A 21,327-nucleotide genomic window follows, 5' to 3' on the forward strand; every position below is an offset into this window, starting at 1 on the left:
ATAAATAAAATTTGCAGCTACAGCAATTAAGAGAAAACTTAATACAACAATAAATTGCTTAATCCTTCTAAAGGAATTACTCTTCGGATAAAATGTCCTAACTTCACGGGAAACAAAAGATTGTCACAATGAATACACTTTACAGCAAGTAATTATATGCACAAGCAACCAAATAAATACACAAAACAGAATGAAAATGAAAAGAAAATAGAGATCACCATGACTGTACACTGGCCCATGCTCTACAGTTCGTTGTGGGCAAACAAGTATGGACTTTGGTACTCACAGCAGAATTTAGAACTTATATTTGCTTTGTATTCAAAAATAGAAAAGTAGTAAAAGCATTCAAACCCTTTCTAGCTCTCATCTTCTATATTTTATACTAATGCTACTGACTGGGACTGGTTATGTAGCTAATTTGCTAACTTCCAATAATTCTTTACTTCATGAAGGAAAACAATTGTTTTCTTTCCAAAAACAAACAATCAACAAGCAAATGCCATAATTGTTTGAACTAATTGCAAGATTTCCTCCCTAAATTCAAGCAGAGTAGGCTACGTAATCTTGTGATGACATTTCGTTTCATCTTCTAAAGAAACATTCTGCAGTAAAGGTTGAGATCTCCATTCCTAGCTTAATCAATCGAGTAAACAATTCTCCTACAAAAATGTTTGTAGGAATGGTCTACTCGATTAATTAATGTAGGGTTAGAATTGTCTACTCGATTAATTGGGTTAGTAATGGAGCTTTCCACCTTAGCTGCATAATATTTCTTTGGAAGATGAAACAGAATGTTGTTTTTTTGCATGCAACAGATTTTAGTTACCTCGAAAGCAGTAATCTAACAATGCAAGTAGCCATTTTAACTTCCATAATTATCTTTCATTCCAATTAGGCATAATTCCAATTATCATTCATTCCAATTAGGTTGATCCGTTGCACTAGCCTTTGCTTTGGAAGCGACCATCCGTCAAATTGTGATGTTGAGTCACATCCCCCTCTAATCACACATTAATAAGTGGGTAGTGTATATTTGCAAACTATTCTTCCATTACTAACGTGTTTATTCATTGGTCAAATCATATGTATGCACAAAGTAGGATACCAATGACATAATGTCTATATTTGTTGATGGCAAGTACAACTACTAGTAATTCTTTCTCAGCGATAGTATAGTTCAACTCTACATTGGCAAAGACTTTTATTGATGTATTAAATTGCATGTATTGTTGCATTATCGTTCTGTCTTAGAATAGCACCCAAACTCTATCATAAGCAGCGGATAAATATGAAATGGTAAACTTTGATTTGTCCCTTACAAAGTACCAGTAGCTAAATTCTCAAAAATCATGCTAACAAGTTATTGCCGAAATACATTGAACATCCTTGGAAGGAAATACACATAGCAGAAAAGTTATTTTGCTTGAAATTTCAATAAATATGCATTCATCGCCAGCATGGGCTTAAAAGCTTCTTACATCTCTTTGTTGTGTAGTTATAGGTAAATTCTTAATAACAATTATTTTTGCAAGATCTACATAAATACCACATACTAAAACATAATGTCCTAAGATAATTGTTTCATTAATCATCAAAAAAAACATTTCTGATTACTTTGGGGAAAGATGATTTAATTTTTTTAAATTGCAGAATTTTTTGTAATTTGGTGAAATGTTTATTAAATTCATCTCGAAAGGTCTTAAAGTCATCTATAAAGCCATACATATTTTCTGATTTAACACCTGAAAATATCTCTCTAAAATGTTGCAAATGTGTTACACAACTGAAATAGTAGAATCCTATAAGCAAAGGTTCCTCTTAGACAAGAGAAAGCAGTTTAATTTTGTTCTTTTGGAGCAATTTATATTTGATTTTATCCGATAAAACCATGTAAGAAAGAGAAATATCTTTTCCCTACCAAAGAATCCAAAGCTTGACCAATAAAAGGCAAGGGAAAATGATCTTTTCTAGTAGCTTTGTTCAATTCTTTGTAGTCCACACAAAGTCACTACTTACCTCCTTTCACTATAAAAATAAAATTATAAAAATAAAATTAAAAAATTGGGTAAATAAACCTTGTGATCAAAAGTTTATGTGACAGCTCTTTCACAATATCCTTAAGAACGAGATTCATCCAGAACTACCATTATCTAACCGGAACTACTCTATCCAGATATAAATATGATGTGTACTTATTGATGGATCAATCCCTATCATATCCCTAGAGTGCCATGCAAACAATAGAGAATGTTTTTACACTAGCTCCTGCTCAAATGGATGCAATTGCCCTTTTATATTTAATGTTTTTCCTAGAAAGATTTCAATCGTTTAACTCTATTTTTCATCTTTTTCAAAAAATGTTCTTCCAAATATGAATATTCAAGTTCCTTTTCTAGAAGAGCTTAAAAATGAATTGTCAAAATTAGGTTCCCATGATTTTGTGTCGAAATCTGCATGTACTTCCATATCTTTGATTGCAGAATTTTTAATAATAACTGCTGAAGCACCAATATTCTCCATAAAATTAAAAGTCATTACGTCATTTGTTGGTTATTTTAAGATTAATGCATGATCTATTGCTAGAGTTAGTGTATATAGTTTAACCTAATAATCACTTCCATCTTTTGGAAGAATCCATAATGGCTACTCTCTATCTACAACAGATTTCGAAGGACAATATAATTTAACTTTTTTTCATTAATTCTCCTTAATAAATTGTCATATTGTCATACTTCTTTATGTCTCTATGTAATCATCTAGGGTTGTTGGCATGGTTGGCCTTATATTAGTATATATCAATGTTGGGAAAATCGCGCATCAGGATTAAATTGGAGGGGAAAAAATCGTAAAAATCGGGAAAAAATCATAAAATACAAAAATATTCATTTTTTTTCAATTTTTTAATTATCTAAAGCATCTACAACATAAAATAAATACATTGACACATAAATATGATAAAATAACTAATATATAAGATGTGTAATATAATAATTTATAGTGCTACATTACAAATAACAATGAATCATGTCCTGAATCGTAAGTCCTAATTCCCAAGTCCCAACACACCCTCAAAATATCAACAAAAAATATAATAACGTATCTCATATCATGAGTCATAATGTCATATACAATGAAATGAACCAAATAACTAATAATATTGATTTCATATGACCCTCTTGCGAGAAAATACAACAGCTTTCCCTTTCCCTCGAGATGTAGATGCCAGTGGAGTTGGCAGTGGACTCTGCTCTGCTATATAGGCTGAAGAACTAGGAGCTACAAGAGGTAGACCACGTCCTCTACTGGTGGCAGGGATAGCCTGGGTAGGTGGTGTCACCTCCTCCTATTGCTCCTCCTCCTCCCCCTCTACGCCTTCCACTACCCCCTGCTCTAACCAATCATCAGCGGACTCCATGAAAGGCCTCTCGGCCTCAACCCTCCATGCAGCAGTGGTGTCAATCCCATCCCAATGAGATGGCCTCCATATTAAGTATCCTCTCACGTTGCTTCACCCATAATCGAAGATTGTAATAGACGTAGACCATGTCATTAACTCGCTGGGACTCCAACCTGTACAAAGATCATAAAATAATAATTATAAAAAACTTTTATTTAATGAATTCAAAAAATTAATTGGAAATTTAGAATATTTTAAGTTTTAAGTTTAACCTGTTGCGCTTCTTCTTGTATATTTTTTCAAATACACTCCAGTTGTGCTCGCATCATGAAGAGCTACAAGTTTGACTGAGGATTCGAATGGCAAGCTTTCGCAGATGGGGTACTCTGGCACCATAGCGAGTCCACCATGCATCTACAACAAAATCACAAATAAAATAAACATAAGAAAAAAAAATGAAATTTGAAAGTTGAAGCAAAGTATGAAGTTATGAACTTGAAGAGATAACAAAATTTGAAAGAAACTAAAAAATACCTGGAATTTTAGTCTTCCTATCAACCATACCTATCTCAAAGATAAATGTTCCACATGCCATCCTGTATATCTCAATTTCTTTGAAGATTTATGCCCATTCTGTTGGGAATCGCACCATCCTCTAAACACAAGTTAAGAATCCATCCATGATCTCAGCATCAAATAAGAACCCACATGGGTAAGAAAATGCGAGATTTAGGTAGATCCCTGCAGCATGAATGGAACAATGGAGTGTGTTGTTCCATCGTTCATCAATCACTTCCCATAAGAGGAGTTGTTTCTGAAACCCCTCGTCTCCCTTATCATCATAGTAGGCCCGAATGAATTCTTTAGCCCTCTCCATGGCCTCATACAAATAGCCCATTGCGGGCTTCTCACCATCAACTAATCGAAGAACCTTTAGCAAAGGTTCAGTAACGTTGCACAGCTCTTGCACTCCCGCCCAGAAGTTTCCCTGGTATGAAACTAATCTCCATATGGCCTCTCCCTCTGGTTTGCGACTAAATGTCAAAGCACGCCACTCATCTGAAAGAAACATTCTCTTGACATCCCACCTAGAATTCAAGAGGGATTGAAGAGATATGACACTGGTTTCAAACCGTGTAATGGTGGAGCACACCAACTCCTTGTTGTTGGTGAATTTTCTCATCATGTTAAGCACAAATGCATGATTATATATAAATTTTGTAATGTTTTTTATGAGTCAATAATATCTTTGACAAAAGAAATTTTTCCTATGTCCTCCAACATCAAATCAATACAACATGCAACACAAGGTGTCCAAAATAAAGTAGGATGCCTCTCCAAATTTGGTCTTTTTTGTTTTTTTCTTGTTTTTGCTTGGGTTTCTATAATTTACTGATTATCAATGAATTTTGAATGGATTTGATTGTGTTTTGTTTTTTCATTTTTGTTGTATAGTGTGGAGAGGGTTTATTTTGGTCAAAAATGCAAAAACTTTATTGTTAGATTTATTAGTTTAATTTTTTCTTGTGCTCTATTTTTTTGCATCATTTTTGTTTGGAATGTACATCTTTTTTATTATTGTTGTGTTGAATTAAAGTTTTTTTTTTGTCAAAAATTCATGTGTTGTGTCATATATGTAATTTTATTTTTTTATTTTTTTAACTTTCAGTTCTTCTTGTGCCCTAAGTTCTACTTCAAACTTAATCTTACATTAAAACTCATGAGTTCAACCAAGTTACAAATATGCCAAATAAATTTGACCCTCTATGGGAATTTGGTGAACCTAATGGAGAGTTTGATGGATCAAACTTGTCTTGCAAGTTGTATGGGCATCATATGACGGGGGGGTTTATAGATTGCAATATCACCTTGCAAAAATCTCTGGACATAAGGTAAGGCCTTGCACCAATACAAATCCAGAATCATCCAAAGAGCCCTCAGATCATTAGAAGAATTCGAGCAAGCCAAATTGTCAAAGTCAGATCTAAGGAATCAACTAGCAGGAAATAGAGTGTTAGGAGGTGAATATGATAGTGGCACTGATTCTACTTCAGCATCAGTATCTACAACAAACCTTGTAGCTACCTCATCATATTTTGTTCCTAGAAGCACGGATGGTTCACAACCATCTATTTCTTTAATGCTTAAAAAAAGAGAAAGAAGAAGCCGACAAGTTTTGGGGAAAGTTTCTTCTTTGGAGTGATATTCCTTTCAGCGTTGCAAGGAATAATCCATTTTTCTAGCCTATTGTTGATGCTATTGCAATTGTTTGCCCATGGTACAAAGTCTCTTCTTATGATGAGTTTAGAGGCCGCATTCTTCAAGATGAAAATGTTGACTGCACCAAAAGATTGGAGGAGTTTAGGGCATAATGGGCACACACAAGATACACTGTGATGTTAGATGGTTGGACCGATCATAAGGGGAGAAGCCTTATAAGCTTCTTGGTTAATTGTCCCAAAGGAATAATGTTTATGAAATCTGTTTATGCATCTTCACATATCAAAAATGCAAAATTATTATGTGATTTACTGCATGTATTTATTTTGGAGGTGGATGCAAAACATGTTGTCCAAGTCATAACGAACAATGTTGCAAATTATGTTGTTGCTAGCAAGATGTTTATGGGCAAGCATCTTACTTTATTTTGGACACCTTGTGCTGCACATTACATTGATTTGATGTTGGAGGACATAGAAAAAATTCCTTTTGTCAAAGATATTGTTGACTCATCAGAAAGCATTACAAAATTTATATACAATCATGCATCTGTGATTCATTTGATGAGAAAATTCACGAACAACAAGGAGTTGGTACATCCCACCATTACACGGTTTGTCGCCAATTCCATATCTCTTCAATCCCTCTTGAATTCTAGGTGGGATGTGAAGAAAATGTTTCTTTCAGATGAGTGGCATGCTTTGACATTTAGCGGTAAACTAGAGGGAGAGACCATATGTAAATTAGTTTCATACCAGGAAAACCTCTAGGTGGGAGTGCAGGAAGTGTGCAGCATTATTGAACCTTTGGTAAAGGCTCTTTGATTAGTTGATGGTGACAAGCCCAAAATGAGCTACTTGTATGAGGCCATAGACAGAGCCAAAGAATCTGTTTAGACCTACTTTGATGATAAGGGAGATGAGGGGTTTCAGAAACAACTCCTCCTATGGGAAGTCATTGATGAACGATGGAACAACACACTCTATTGTCCCATTCATGTTGCAAAGATCTACCTGAACCCCACATTTTCTTACCCATGTGGGTTCTTATTTGATGCTGAGGTCATGGATGGATTCTTCACTTGTGTTCAGAGGATGATGCCATCTCCAATAGAACGTGCAAAAATCTCCAAAGAAATAGAGATATACAGGATGGCAGGTGGCACATTTAGCATTGATATGGTTGTGGTTGATAGGAAGACTAAAATGCCAAGTATTTTTTAGTTTGTTTCAAATTTCATTGTCTCTTCAAGTTCATAACTTCATACTTTGCTTCAAATTTCAAATTTCATTTTTTCTGATGTTTATCTTATTTGTAATTTTGGTTGTAGATGCATGGTGGAGAAGCTATGCTGCCAGAGTACCCCATCTACAAAAGCCTTTCATTCGAATCCTCAACCAAACATGTAGCTCCATAGGATGCGAGCACAACTGGAGTATATTTGAAAAAATACACACTAAGAAGCTCAACAGGGCAAACCTAAAACTTAAAATATTTCAAATTTCCAATTAATTTTTTTAATTCATTAAATAATATATTTTTTTATAATTATTATTTTATGAACTTTGTAGAGGTTGGAGTCCTAGCGACTTAATGACATGGTCTACGTCTACTACAATCTTCGATTGTGCGTGAGGCAACTTGAGAGGATACCTAATATCGAGGCCATCTCATTGGATGGGATTGACACCACTGTTGCATGGAGGGTTGAGGCCGAGAAGCCTCTCATGGAGTCTGTCAATGATTAGTTAGAGCAGGAGGTAGTGGAAGGCGTAGAGGGGGCGGCGGAGGAGGAGAAGGAGGTGACACCACCTACCCAGGCTACCATTGCCACCAGTAGAGGACGTGGTCTACCTCCTGTAACTCCTAGTTCCTCAACGTCTAGAGCACAACAAAGTCCATTGCCAACTCCACCGACATCTACATCTAAAGGGAAAAGGAAAGCTATTGCATTTTCTCACAAGAAGGGCGAAGGAAATCAGTACTATTAGTAATTTGGTTCATTTCATTGTATATGACATGATGACTCATGATATGAGATACATTACTATATTTTTTGTTGATATTTTGAGGTTGAGTTGGGACTAAGGAGTCAGTACTTACTATTCAAGACATGATTCACTGTTATGTGTGACGTAGCACTAGAAATGATATTACACATCTTATATATTAGCTATTTTATGATATTTATGTGTCAATATTATTTTTATTTTATGTTGTAGAAGCTTTAGATATTAAAAAAAATGAATATTTTGTATTTGCCAATTTTTCCCGATTTTTTTCCGACTTTTACGATTTTTTCCCCTCGCCGATTTAATCCTGGTCGCGATGTTCGCAACACTGGTATATAAACCCTGATGTTCAATTTACCATTTAAAACATACAAATCAATAAGGTATTTCTAGGCATACATAGCCACTATGATATCTTCTACAATCCATTATTTTTTAACTATTAATCTATTATCCATTTGTAATATGGTTTGTTCTAATGAAACCATGAAGATTTAACTTTTCCATAATTTAATCAGTCACTAAATTAATGCTTTCTCCCAAATCAATTAAAGTATTTGGAATGGTCATTTTCCCAATATGTACTTGAACAATAGGATTACCAAGATCTCCATATTTTGGATGGGCAGCTTATCCAAGCACAAGATGAGGAAGTTGGCCCATTACTTGACTAGTAGAAGGGTCTCCCCTATTGTCATTTCAGGGCCTGTCTCATCCTTAACTCACAATAAGTGTGTATCTCCCCTTGCCGAGTATACCCCAATTGGCATCCGTCTTTCCCACCCATCTAGCCAATGTGTGTTCACTGCTTGAGTTAGGCACGATCCGTACCATTTATGGTAAGTGGCATCTAGCTCAAGCTATATATGCAAGTGTTCTACCACTTGACTCAAATTATGGACTATCAACAAATTATGGGATAGACGTGATACTTAACATTTATGGTAAGTGGTATCCCTCCTCTTATCTCCAGAGAGTGAGATTGACATAATACTTAACTCATTAGGTAACTGGCATCCCTCCTATTGTTTGTGGATTCTCGAGCTGGAGCAATGGCTCCCCACTTGTAGGTTTTAACCCCGTACAGAAATTACCTGCATATTAATTCTAAAACACATAAAATAAACAATGCGAGATCATATCACATAAAACACAACACATATACAAAGATATTTTCCCCTGGATCCCAAAAACGGGACTACCAGCGTTATTTTTCATTATATTCCTTTCAATGTTACAATACATGTTTATACTTGCCGAAGCATCCAATACCATGGACCGAAAACCATCGCGTCCAAAACCATGTGCGAAAAATCATGCACAAAACCATAGGTAGGCCCGCCCAACCTAACATAGGGTCCAAAACCAAAATTTTCTGGGGCGCTGCCCCGGATCCCATAGAGTGGGGTTACCTGCACCCCTCAAACCCCCTGTGACTCCCCCTGCTACGCAATCGGTACAACGAAGGGGGGCACCACCCCCTTCTAACCCCCCGGTTAACTACGTGGGCTACTCATGGAAACAATATAACACAACCCAACACCATTGGCAGATGATTCCTAGGTAGTAGCATTGGCTCCCCGCTGGCAGATGATTCCCAGGTAGTAGCATTAACTACCTTCTAGTAGGTGATTCCCGAGTGGTAGCATTAGCTCCCCACTAGAAGTGATTATGGATGGTATCAGTGGCTCCCTGATGGATAAAGGGTGGTAGCTTGAGCTTCCCTATGATGTCAAATTCTTCTTTTATATTTGAGAGTGTTCAATAGAAAAAAGATGAGCAATGATGATATTTGATTTCATGATGATGAGATATTTGAGATGGGACATATGTTGCAGTCAGTGATATCTACCTAGCTCAGAGGGAGTGTTAATTTCCCAAGTCGGGGACAAATTCCCTCCTTTGGAAAACATTCATCATGAAGAAAAATCCCTCCTATCCCTTGGAACAGTTTAATTTAGTGAAGGAAAAATATATTTTTAATATGGAAACTCACATGTGCACAAAAGCTCAGGTCAGATAGTTATGGGGGTGATTTATCTTTACTAAGCCTCTCAAGAAATCATGGATGTTATTATCGTGCAAAATGTACAATTTCTTATGAAATTGGATTGGTAGGATTTGATAATAATGGTTTATATTCTTTCTCGATTTACTTCTTTGCATTATTCAAATTTGTAATTTCAGGTAGTTTTGGATCCTCCAAATTTTTTCCTAACATTAGATATGCGGGTTAACAATTCACTACAATAGTAATAAAAGTTGAAATTTCACTAGATTCATTTATATACAAAAGTTGGTTCAATTAGGCTAACTGTCTTGATTAAACCAAGTGGTTATTTGCTTTAATGTTAAGATTGGGATTTGGTTGAGTAGATAATTGAAGGGGGCTAGGTATTTTATTTGTACCTTTCAGTTGAGGTGGTGGCAACAATTAATGTTTATATTGTGACCAATTCAAATAAGGCCTATTCACTTTTTCAGTATCCATTGAACATTTGGTGTAAGAAATGATTGTTGGGGTAGGACAAAATTGATTATAGGGCAACTGATAATTCAAAGGATTTGACAAAGATGTTTGCCAAGGTTTTTGATTATTATCAAATTGTGAGAACACCAACTACTAGCCCAACTTTTATTGAGATATACCAAGAAAAATTAGAGACTTCATTTAACCATTTTCAATCAAAACATTGGAGTAATTGATTCGTTCCAAGAAATGGTGGACGAGGTTGTCCAAATCTTCCCGGATTAATGAGATTAATTTGTTCCGCATTCTAATAAACATCTTCATATGTTTTCTTTGCTGGAAACACTGAGAGGGCGATGAATCAATATTTCATTACTTTTAATAAATTTTCATCTTCAAAAAATAGATGCACATAAATCATAACACGTCTTTTATAAGAAACACTTATACAATTTTATTTGTGAATTTTCTAGTTACAAAATTTGTAAGCACCAACTTATAGGAGACTCCAATCGCCTACGCTGAGCACCAAATTAGCAAATTTGTAGCCACCAACCTATAGAGAGACTTATCTCCTCAGCTAAGAACCAACTCAACAAAAACAATATATCGACACCAACCTATGTTTTTAAAATTAATCCCCTGTTGCTTGGTAAGTTTTCCTTCCTCAGTCCTGCTTCATTATGCCTTTGTCCTACACTTAGTTTGTTCCTTAAGCATTTTTACCAAACTCCTTGATTCTTCCCTATTATCTAGTCTTCTCCATCGGCCCTTAATGTCTACGATCTATGACTATTTTCTTAGATGGTCCAACCTCCTGGATGAGACTATTATGTTGCTTGTGTTGGAAATACTGAGAGGGGGATGAATCAATATTTCATTAGTTTTAATAAATTTTCACCTTCAAAACATTAGATGCACATAAATCACAATAGAAATCTTTTATAAGAAACACGCACACAATTTTCTTTATGAATTTTGTAGTTACAAAAGTTGTAAGCACCAACTTGTTGTACATTTTAACCCCATACAGAAATTACCTACATATAAATTCTAAAAGCATAAAATAAACAATGGCGAGAGCATAAAACATAAAATATATATACATAGAGATTTTCCCCTGGATCCCAAAACCGGGAGTACCAGATTGATTTTTCATTATATTCCTTTCAATGCTACAATTCATATATATACATGTCGAAGCATCCATAAACCCCAATCCATTAACCCTGGATTAGAACATAACCGTAGTTCCCTTGACCGAATCTACAAAATACCATAGGCAGAAAACCATCAGGCCCAAAACCATGTGTGAAAACCATGCACAAAACCATGTGTGAAACCCATGCACAAAACCATGTGTGAAAACCATGCACAAAACCATAGGTAGGTTCACCAACCTAATATAGGGTCCAAAAAAATTTTAAACGGGCATTGCGCCCAGCGCAACGAAAAGGGCACTCACTGCCCCAACTCTAACCCCCTGGCTTCACTACTGGGGTTAGTCGTGGAAAGAATACAACACACACCCAAGACTTATAGGAGACTCCAATCACCTATGTTGAGAACCAACTCAGCAAATTTGTAGCCTACAACCTATAAGAGACACTTATCTCCTCAGTTAAGCACCAACTCAGCAAAAAAACTCTATCAGTGCGAACCTATGTCTTTAAAGTTAATCTCGTGTTCCTTGGTAGTTTTTCCTTCCTCGATCTTGTTTCATTATGCCTTTGTCCTACACTTAGTTTGTTCCTTAACCATTTTGACCAAACTCCTCGATTCTTCAGTATTATCTAATCTGCTACATTGGCCCTTAAAGTCTATGATTTATGACTATTTTTTAGATGGTCCATCCTCTTGGATGAGATTATTTTATTCGATGGTTCATCCTCTTGGATGAGACTATTTTCCTAGATGGTCCATCCTCCCGTATGAGAGTGAGGACCACCTCGATACCTCTAATTCTTCTCTATTAATCTAATTACTTTCAATGCCTTTTATGCATGTGTCTTTTTGGTACTTTTGGGGCTCTCATAGGCCACTAAAATGTTTCAAAAGAAAACATGATTGTTAGAAAATAAATTAACAAAGCAACCAAATACACAAAATATTGCGGAAACACAAATATAGAAATGCATAAAATAAGAGAGACACAAATATACGTGGTTCACCCAATTCAGGCTACGTCTACAAAGAAACAACCATTCCTTACTTTTTTATTATCCAGAAAAATTCAGAGATACAACGTACAATAGATCCTCTATAATTTCCTCTTCACTTTCAAAGTCTCCTCTCTCTCTCTCTCAAAATAATAAGACGCAACCGCAATACAATTCCCTCATATAAACCAAGAGTTTCCTTATAGTGCAAAAAACCATAAATTAACATAACTCCTATCGTCAGATCATTAGCCTAATGAACGACCTTGATTGGCTACGGAATTACAATATTTTACAAGGTATAAAAATGGATATGCCCCCCCCCCCTGGACCCCCCAGGCAGCAACAATAGGGGGAAATCACTCCCACACCCCCCCGTTATGGATTGGGATCAAAACGTGACTAAAACAAAACCCCTGAATCAGGAAGATAATCAAGCCCCACACCCAACAATCTCCCACTTGTTGATTGATTATATCAACTCCATCGTTTCTTCCATTGCTAGACAATGCTTCCACTTTGGACCTAGTTGTTTCTCATCTTCATCATCATTCTTGAAGACCAATTGAAACTAAGCAGAATCTGGCTAGTGTGTATCTTTTCCATCTTCAACTATCCATATTCCAACACTAACTGTATGAAATGGTTCTTGAGTTGTATATGTTTATTCTTCGAATGAATTGTTGAGTTCTTTGCAAGATGAATGACACTCTGGCTATCACTGTATACCCTGCCCATCCCTTATTTTTTGCCCAATTCATCTGTAAACCTTTGTAACCAAATCATTTTTTTACCAACCTCTGTAGCAACAACATATTTTGCTTCCATTGTCGAAAGTGCAACAATGTTTTCTAATTTTGAAACCCAACTGCTAGTTGTTCCACCTACAATAAGCACATACCTTGCGGTGCTCCTCATGTTATCTCTATCACCTGCCATATCTGCATCAACATATCCCCGTAGAGTAATGTTTGAACCATCAAAGCATAATGTTTGATTTGTGATACCTCTTACATACTTGAGAATCTACTTTACTGCCATCCAGTGCTCTTTTCTTGGATTGTTCATATACTTGCTTATAACTCCCACTACATGTGCAAATATCAGACCTTGTGCAGACAATTGAAAACATTAAGCTTCCAACTGTTGATGCTTATGGAACTTTACACATATAATCCATCTCTTCCTAAGTCATGGGACACACCTCCTTAGTTTGAAATAGCTAGCCAAAGGTGTACTAACTGGTTTTGCATTTTGCTTATTAAATATTTCTAACACCTTTTCGATCTAATCACTCTTAGGTAATTTTAAATTTCAATTTTTCCAGTCTCTAGTTACTCTGATACCAAGGCTTTGTTTTGAAACACCCAAATCATTCATTGCAAATGAATTTGCCAATTTTCTTTTGAGCACATTTATTTCCTACATGTCAGAGCCTGCAACAAGCATGTCATCTACATATAATACCAATATAACATAGCTTCCATCATTTTTCTTTTTAAGATAAATACAATGGTCAAAGCGACATCTAGTATAACCTTATTCCAACATAACCCTGTCAAATTTTACATACCACTACCTTGGAGTCTGTTTTAAGTCATACAAGCTCTTCTTCAATTTTCACACTAACTTCAACTTCCTTTTGACCTCATACCCTTGTGGGTGTTGCATATATATTTCTTCCTATAAATCCCCATGGAGAAAGGTTTTATTTACATCAAACTGCTGAAAATGAAAATCTTTTGTTGCCACTAAACTTAAAATAGTTCTGATTGAAGTCATTTTATAATAGGAAAAAAAATTCATCAAAGTTTATACCTTTCTTTTGTGCAAACACCTTCACAACAAGTCTAGCCTTATACCTATATTTACCTCCATCTTCTTCCTTCACGTCGTAAGCTCATTTATTTTGAAATTTTGTTTTACCTGTAGACAACATGACTAAGTCCCAAGTCTGGTTATGCATCAAGGAGTCCATCTTTGGGTTCACCAGAATCAATCAACAATACATCATATAATTAAGGATAGTATCATTAAGGGGATCTACTTATCCTGATCAATATTCTAACACCACTTTCAAGTGTTTTAGGTCCCTGTTGATGTTGTGGTTGTTGTTGTTTTTGTGGCTATTGATCATTATGATTTCCAGACACCTTTACTATCTATGTGATCTCATCAAGCACTGCATATTCTTTGTTTTCTTTTTCATGTTTCTTTCCCGACATTTTATCCTTAAACGAGACCTTTTCATTGAATATTACATCTCAGTTTCTAATGATTCTGTGATTTTCATAATCATATAAGTGATATCCAAAATCATTTACACCATTTCCAACAAAGGTACATTTCTTTGATTTTTCCTCAAACTTTGTTCTATTTTGTTTATTGATGTGGACAAAGACTTCACAATCGAAAGTCTTCAAAAATGAGTAGTTTACCTTTTTACATGTCCCTGCCTCCTCTAGAATACCACCATCCAAAGAGCTTGAAGGCTCTCTGTTTATTAGGTAAACAATAATATCTACATCATCTTCCCAAAATTATAAGGTAAATTTTGCATGCAATCTCATGCACCTTGCACACTCCATGATTGTCGTGTTTATCCTTTCTAACACACCATTTTCCTATGATGTTGTTCGAACTGTCTTTCTTTGTGAATTCCACGCTCTAAATAGTAGTTACCAAACTCTTCGTTGCAATATTCACCTCCATTGTCTGATCTGAGACACTTCAACTTCTTTATTATCTCATTCTCAACCAAAGTTTTCCATTTCTTGAACGTATCAAATACATTAGATTTATTTCGAATACAATAAATCCAGGTTTTCCTAGTAGCATCATCAATTAATGTAACATAATAGGGAGAGCTTCTGAAAAATGATACTTAAGCAGGTCCCTATACATCTGTATGCAGAAGCTCTAATTTTCACTCTTATTTTCCTTCCCAACTCTCACAAATATGACTCTCTTATGTTTTCCATAAACATAGTTTTCACAGAAATCCAAATCAACATGCTTCAAACCTGGCAACAAATTTCTTGAGTGAAGAATTGCATCCCCGTCTCACTCATTAGCCCCGGCCTATAATACCAAAGTATTGTATCTGCTCCTGTGGAGGTTAAAGCGTTAACTGAATTAGAAATATTATTGCATAAATACAATGTACCAACATTTTCTCGTTTTGTTATTACCAGGGCTCCTTTAATGACCTTCTAGGTTTTGTCTATAAAACTAGTTACACAGCCTTCATCTGCCAATTGCCCTGTTGAAATTATATTTTTCTTCAGATTTGGAACATGCCTTACTACTTCAATATCTATTGGTTTCCATTATGTTGCTTAATAAAAACCTTACCCATTCCAACGATTTTACAGGGTTTATCATCACCCAAATGAACCTGTCCATAATCTCCTTAAGCATACTCATGAAAATGTTTCTCATCGGGTTTAGCATGGAATGACACCCCTGAATCTACCACCCAAACATCAATAATATTCTCTAATGAAAGAATCAAAGCATCTTGCTACACATCACCCATCACTTTCGCTTCATGATTGTTCTCTTGTTGTCCATGTCCTTCTTTTCTATTTGTTTCCATTTTGTTGCTTAGTAAAAACCTTACCCATTACAACAATTTTACAGGGTTTATCATCACCCAGACGAACCTGTCCATAATCTCCTTAAACATAGTCATGAAAATGTTTCCTATCAAGTTTGGCATGGAATAAGGCCCTTGAATCTACCACCCAAACATTAAAATATTCTCTAATGAAATAATCAAAGCATATTTGTTACACAACACCTGTCACTTTCGCTTCATGATTGTTCTCTTGGTGTCCATGTCCTTCTTTTCCCTTCTGAAATTTATAGTGTTTCTTCAAGTGTCCTTTCATCCCACATTTCCAACACATTATCCTTGATCTGGATTTAGATCTGCCTTTTCCTGACTTACTGCGATTTCCTAGGCTCCTTCCTCTTTCCATTTTTTTCCCCTAGTCTCTATAGTCAATGCATTACCGAATGTCTCACCAGAGTTTCCTCGCTAAGGATGCCACCAACAATATCATCAAACTTTAAAGTACTGGATCTAGAGATAGAGTTACTAATGGTCATAACTAAACCATTCCAACATTCTAGTAATGAACACAGAAACAATAGAGCCCTAGCTTCATCAAAATTTACCCCTACAAAACTCATGTGACTAGTAACCCTATTAAACTCATGTAAATGATCAACAACTAATCCACCACCTGACATCTTCATATTAAATAGACACTTCATAAGAAACACCTTATTTGACATTGAGGGTTTTTCATATAGTTTATCCAATGTCGTTATTAAACCTTCTGTTGTCATTTCCTTTAAAATGTTGAATGCCACTGACCTACCAGATACAACCATATTGTTCGTAGTGCTTTTCAGTCAAGAATATCCCATTCTACATATGTCATACTCATCAGCTTCTTTCATTTTCCGCTCAATGGTGAGCACAAATCCTTTTGATATAGATAATCTTCCATTTGCATCTTCCACAACTAGTAATTTTGGCGTTCAATTTCTCGACCCTAAACCTACCATTTTCTGCCATTCCTCCCACACTCGAAACAAGGACCCTTCCCTTGTGCGGGTTTATCAGCCAAATAAGCCTTTAGCTCTTATACTGTAGTAATTTACAGGATAAGTTCCTCAGATAGAACACCAAAGGACACCACTCACAAACATATCACAGATCAATACATCAGTATTCTTGACGTAGTTAAAAACCTCAGAGAGGGAAACAATCAACGGCCTGAGTCAACGCGGCCACTTCAGGAAATCTTTTAATAGAAGAATGAAAATTTACATAAGCTTCTCTCATGAACGATCACCCTACAAATTACCCTCCGTGCTCTTTAAATAGAGATCATGGACCAATCAGGTGTTAAGCCACAGATCAAGTGTCAGTGATACCAAGGAGAGAATGAACCGTCAGATCACTTCATGTGTAGAACATATCGTGACCTTTGAATTGTAAGTTACAAAAGTAAATAGTAAAGAAACACACTTTACCTAACTCTACACTAGACCAAGTTATACTTAACTATATCCTATGTGTCGGAATATCCTAACATGCCCCCTTAAGAACAACTTGTAATAGGATTGAAGGATGTACACATATTACACAATAGGAGATGGAAGGAGGCATTAGAGCTTATCCCTCCTTAGTGATAGCTTCCTGGACTCCAACCATAAATCAAAGTTTAGTAAACTTCGCCTCTGTTAGAGCCTTTGTAAAGATGTCAGCAACTTGATCATGAGTTGAACAATATTGCACTTCAAGGACATGGTCATGAATGAGCTTTTTGATGAAGTGCATGTGTAGTTCAATCTGTTTGTTGCGCTGATGTTGGACTGGATCTTTGCATAGTTGAATTCCACGTTGATTATCACACCAAAGTGTAGTCGGACGCTGCCGCTGAAAGCAAAACTCTAACAAGATCTAACGAAGCCACAGGGCTTCCTTACTAGCTTCTACAACACTACAATACTCTGCTTCTGCTGAAGAAAGAGAAATGACACTTTGTTTCTTACAAGCCCATGTAATAGGTCCTGAACCAAGAGTGAACACATAACCTGCAATAGGCTTCAGAACATCAGGGTCACCAGCCCAATCGAAATCAGTGAAACCAACCAATAGAGGAGATTATTTTGCACTGTAATAAATCCCAAACTGAATTGTACCTCGAACATAATGAAGTATTCTTTTCGCTGCTTTCCAATGACTTTCATTGGGGTTTTGCATAAATCGGGCAATATGGCCAACAACAAAGGAATGGTTAGGACGGGTATGGGTCAGATACAAAGTTTTCCTACAAGCTGACGGTATAAGGTAGCATCAACTTTAGGGGAAGTACAAGTAACTGAAAGTTTGGCTCCAGACTGAAAGGGAGAAGGGGCTAGCTTATAGTGTTCCATGTGAAAGTGGTGTAGAAGATCACAGGCATACTTGGACTGGGAAAGGGAAATACCTTCCTTGGATTGCAAGAATTTGAAGACCAAGAAAATAATGCAAGTGTCCTAAGTTTGTCATTTCAAAATGCTTTTTAAGGTTGGACTTCACATCGTTTATAAGGTTGGGATCACTACCAGTAAGGATAAGATCATCAACATAAAGAACAAGAATGATAAGAGACTTACCCACTTTCTTGGTGTAGACAGTATTATGAGAATGACACCTAGAAAACCCTTTATCTAAAAGAAAGCTATCCATTTTGGCATACCAGGCCCTAGGGGCTTGCTTGAGACCATAAAGGAATTTCTTAAGCCGACATACAAGGCTAGACTCTGTTTGTATAAAGCCAGGAGGTTGTTCCATATAGATTTCTTCATGCAAGTCCCATGCAAAAAGTTAGATTTAACATCCATCTGATGGACTTCCCATTTGAAAGAGGCAGCAAGGGAAAGAACAAGGCGAATAGAGTTCATTTTGACAACATGGGAGAAGGTTTCAATATAGTCAATGCCTTCAACTTCTGAAAAACCCTTAGCGACAAGAGGAGCTTTATGTTTATCATCTTTTCCATCTGGTCCATACTTGGTTCTGTAAACCCATTTGCATCTAACAAGTTTTCGTCCCTTTTAGAAAGGAGACAAGATCCCATGTATCATTTGCCAATAATGAATGATATTCTTCATTCATAGCTACGTCCCAATCTAGATGGCCTGAAGCTTTTGCAAAGGTGTCCAGATCATAATTCGCTGTAGCTTGAGCTAGTAAAGAAGAGGCTCTATCGAACTGAGAACGTGTATGTCCATGATCTGTAGGATCACCTACAAGAGCAGTTGCTGCATCCCGAGTAGCACGGACCCATTTTGGACGCTGAGGAGTTGAAGGAGGATCATGAGAAGGTGGGGGAGGATTTCCATCCTCGATGTCATCATCTGAAGAAGAAATATTTTCAGAAGTAGAAGCGATAGAGAGAGGTGGCACATCCGTCGAACTAGGCTCGTAGGGTGATATATTTTCAGCAAACTTTACATCTCTTCTAATGATAACAGTTTTGGACTTAAGTGGAAGAAGTATATATCCTTTGACATCTTCAGAATATCCAACAAAAATACATTTTTCACTCTTAGGTTCTAAGGATTTATGTATCTCATCGGGAATATGGGCCCATGCTTCACTTCATGTTGGGTTTAATTAAGCTTCATGCTTCTTCTGGAGTGATATTCTTTAGAACCTTAGTAGGAGTGTGATTTAATATGTAATTTGCATAGTTAATTGCTTCTGCCCACAAATTAATACTAAGTCCTTTAGATTGAAGCATACAATTAGAAATTTCCTTTAAGGTGTGATTCTTCCTTTCAGCTATACCATTTTGTTGTAGAGTATATGTAGTATGTTGCACTTCAATTCCATGCTCATTGCAAAAGTTGATGAATTTGTTGTTAACATATTCTCCGCCATTATCAGATCTTAGCTTAAGAATTTGATGTCTAGATTGTTTCTCAACAAAGGCCTTAAAGGCCAACATATTAAATACTTCACTCTTGAGTTTTAAGAAGTATACCCAAGTGCATCTAGACAAATCATCAATGAAAGTTAAGAAATACTTGTAGCCAGAGAATTAAACAACAGGAAGTGGACCACATAAATCACTATGCACAAGCTGTAAAGGGGTTGAGGCATGCCAAGGGAGCGATAGTTTAAGTAACCAAATCACTCATGCCAAAGTTTTCTCACTTCATCATTATGAGCAACAAATACCGAGGGAAGAGTTGATGATCCAAAGTTGTTAAACTTCTATAACCTTGTAGAATCATCAACAATGCCAGTAGCTAAAATCTGTCTAGGATCTCTTAGGTCCTTAATTACAACATCATTAGGTGAAAATTCAATGATTTTACCTTCACTTGAATGAGCTATCTAATATACAAATAGAAGGTTGCAGGATAAGGTTGGAACACATAATACATCATTAAATTGACCATTGTCTAGATGAATAGTTCCAGTCCCTACAACACTACGAGATCTCTCATCACGAACATATATATTTTTGGTGTTACAATGACTTAGAGAAGAAAACATGACTTTGTTTTTGGCCTTGTGATAAGAAGCTCCATAATCAATGAGCCAATCATGGGAATGAGAAGAAGAAGATACATTTAGTGCATAACCGGACCGAGATGCTTGACAACCACATGCAGAAAGTGTTATTCCTAAAGATGAAGTTGAAGTTGTAGAGTGCTCCAAATGGATGTTATGCTTATTCATTGCTGCTTCTAAGGCTTCCATCTTCTTAAAGCATTTGGATTCTAAGTGGCCATCTCGATTACAAAAGTGGCAATGTCTATCAGTTTTCTTCCCTTTGTTTTTATTTGCCTTATCATTTTGTTTAAATGATTTTTCATTTTGAGACTTAAATTGCTTAGGACCCTTGTTTGGTTTAAGACTTATTTTTAGGATACTGCGTCTTAAGACTCTTTGAATTTGGTTGTTGCTGGGCGCCTAAGGCTTTCTTAGAAGAGTTTCCAAGATTAAGAAAACCAATATGTAAAGATTTTTTCTTGTTATCTTATTAAAGAATCACAAAAGGCATCAAAACAGAGGGACTTGTAATCTCGTCCTTGAGAAATAAAGGATTCTCTAGTAAAATGGAAGGGGGAAACGAACACAGAGTAGGCTGGTCCCAACTTAATAAGAATGGAATAGATAAGGCTACCATCTTCTTTCTTAACCTTAACACCTTCCAAGAGAAGTCTAAGGGTCTTGAACTTGGACAAAAAATATTCGGTGGAAGAAAAATTATTGGGGTCCAACGTAAACAACTCATTTTCGAGTTGATGGACTCTAATTTCATTTTTTAATTCCAAAAACTTTGGTGAGTTGTTTCATTGCTTCATTAGGGGTATCAAGTTTTGTGATATGGAATCTAAGGTCTGGAGAAATAAACATCCCTATCAACCCATGTGCTTGATCTCCCATTTGGATGCCTTATCTTCATCTCTAGGTTAAGTTTCTTCGCATGAAGCTATTCTGTACAGACCTTTACTTCTAAGTAAATCCACAATGTAAGACCACCATTGGAA

The 21,327-nt window shown here is 36.2% G+C and overlaps 1 long non-coding RNA gene across 7 annotated transcripts in view; it reads right to left on the minus strand.

The window, feature by feature from the left end:
* LOC149166888 (uncharacterized) overlaps positions 1–21,327 on the minus strand; it is a 127,514-nt gene that overhangs the window by 48,499 nt on the left and 57,688 nt on the right. Inside the window, exons 3-4 of one of the 7 annotated variants that reach the window (XR_016260897.1) lie at positions 3,670–3,811; positions 2,951–3,570 (exon numbers count right to left, since the gene is read on the minus strand). The exons of the other annotated variants lie outside the window; for them this stretch is intronic. This is a non-coding gene — a long non-coding RNA (uncharacterized LOC149166888). Of the gene's footprint in view, positions 1–2,950; positions 3,571–3,669; positions 3,812–21,327 lie in introns of those variants that run through there. 7 annotated transcript variants of the gene reach the window in all.

The sequence above is a fragment of the Pinus tabuliformis genome, chromosome 5_1 (assembly GCF_031772625.1).
Source record: "Pinus tabuliformis cultivar Carrire ecotype Pingquan chromosome 5_1, CPIR1, whole genome shotgun sequence".
NCBI lineage: Eukaryota > Viridiplantae > Streptophyta > Pinopsida > Pinales > Pinaceae > Pinus > Pinus tabuliformis.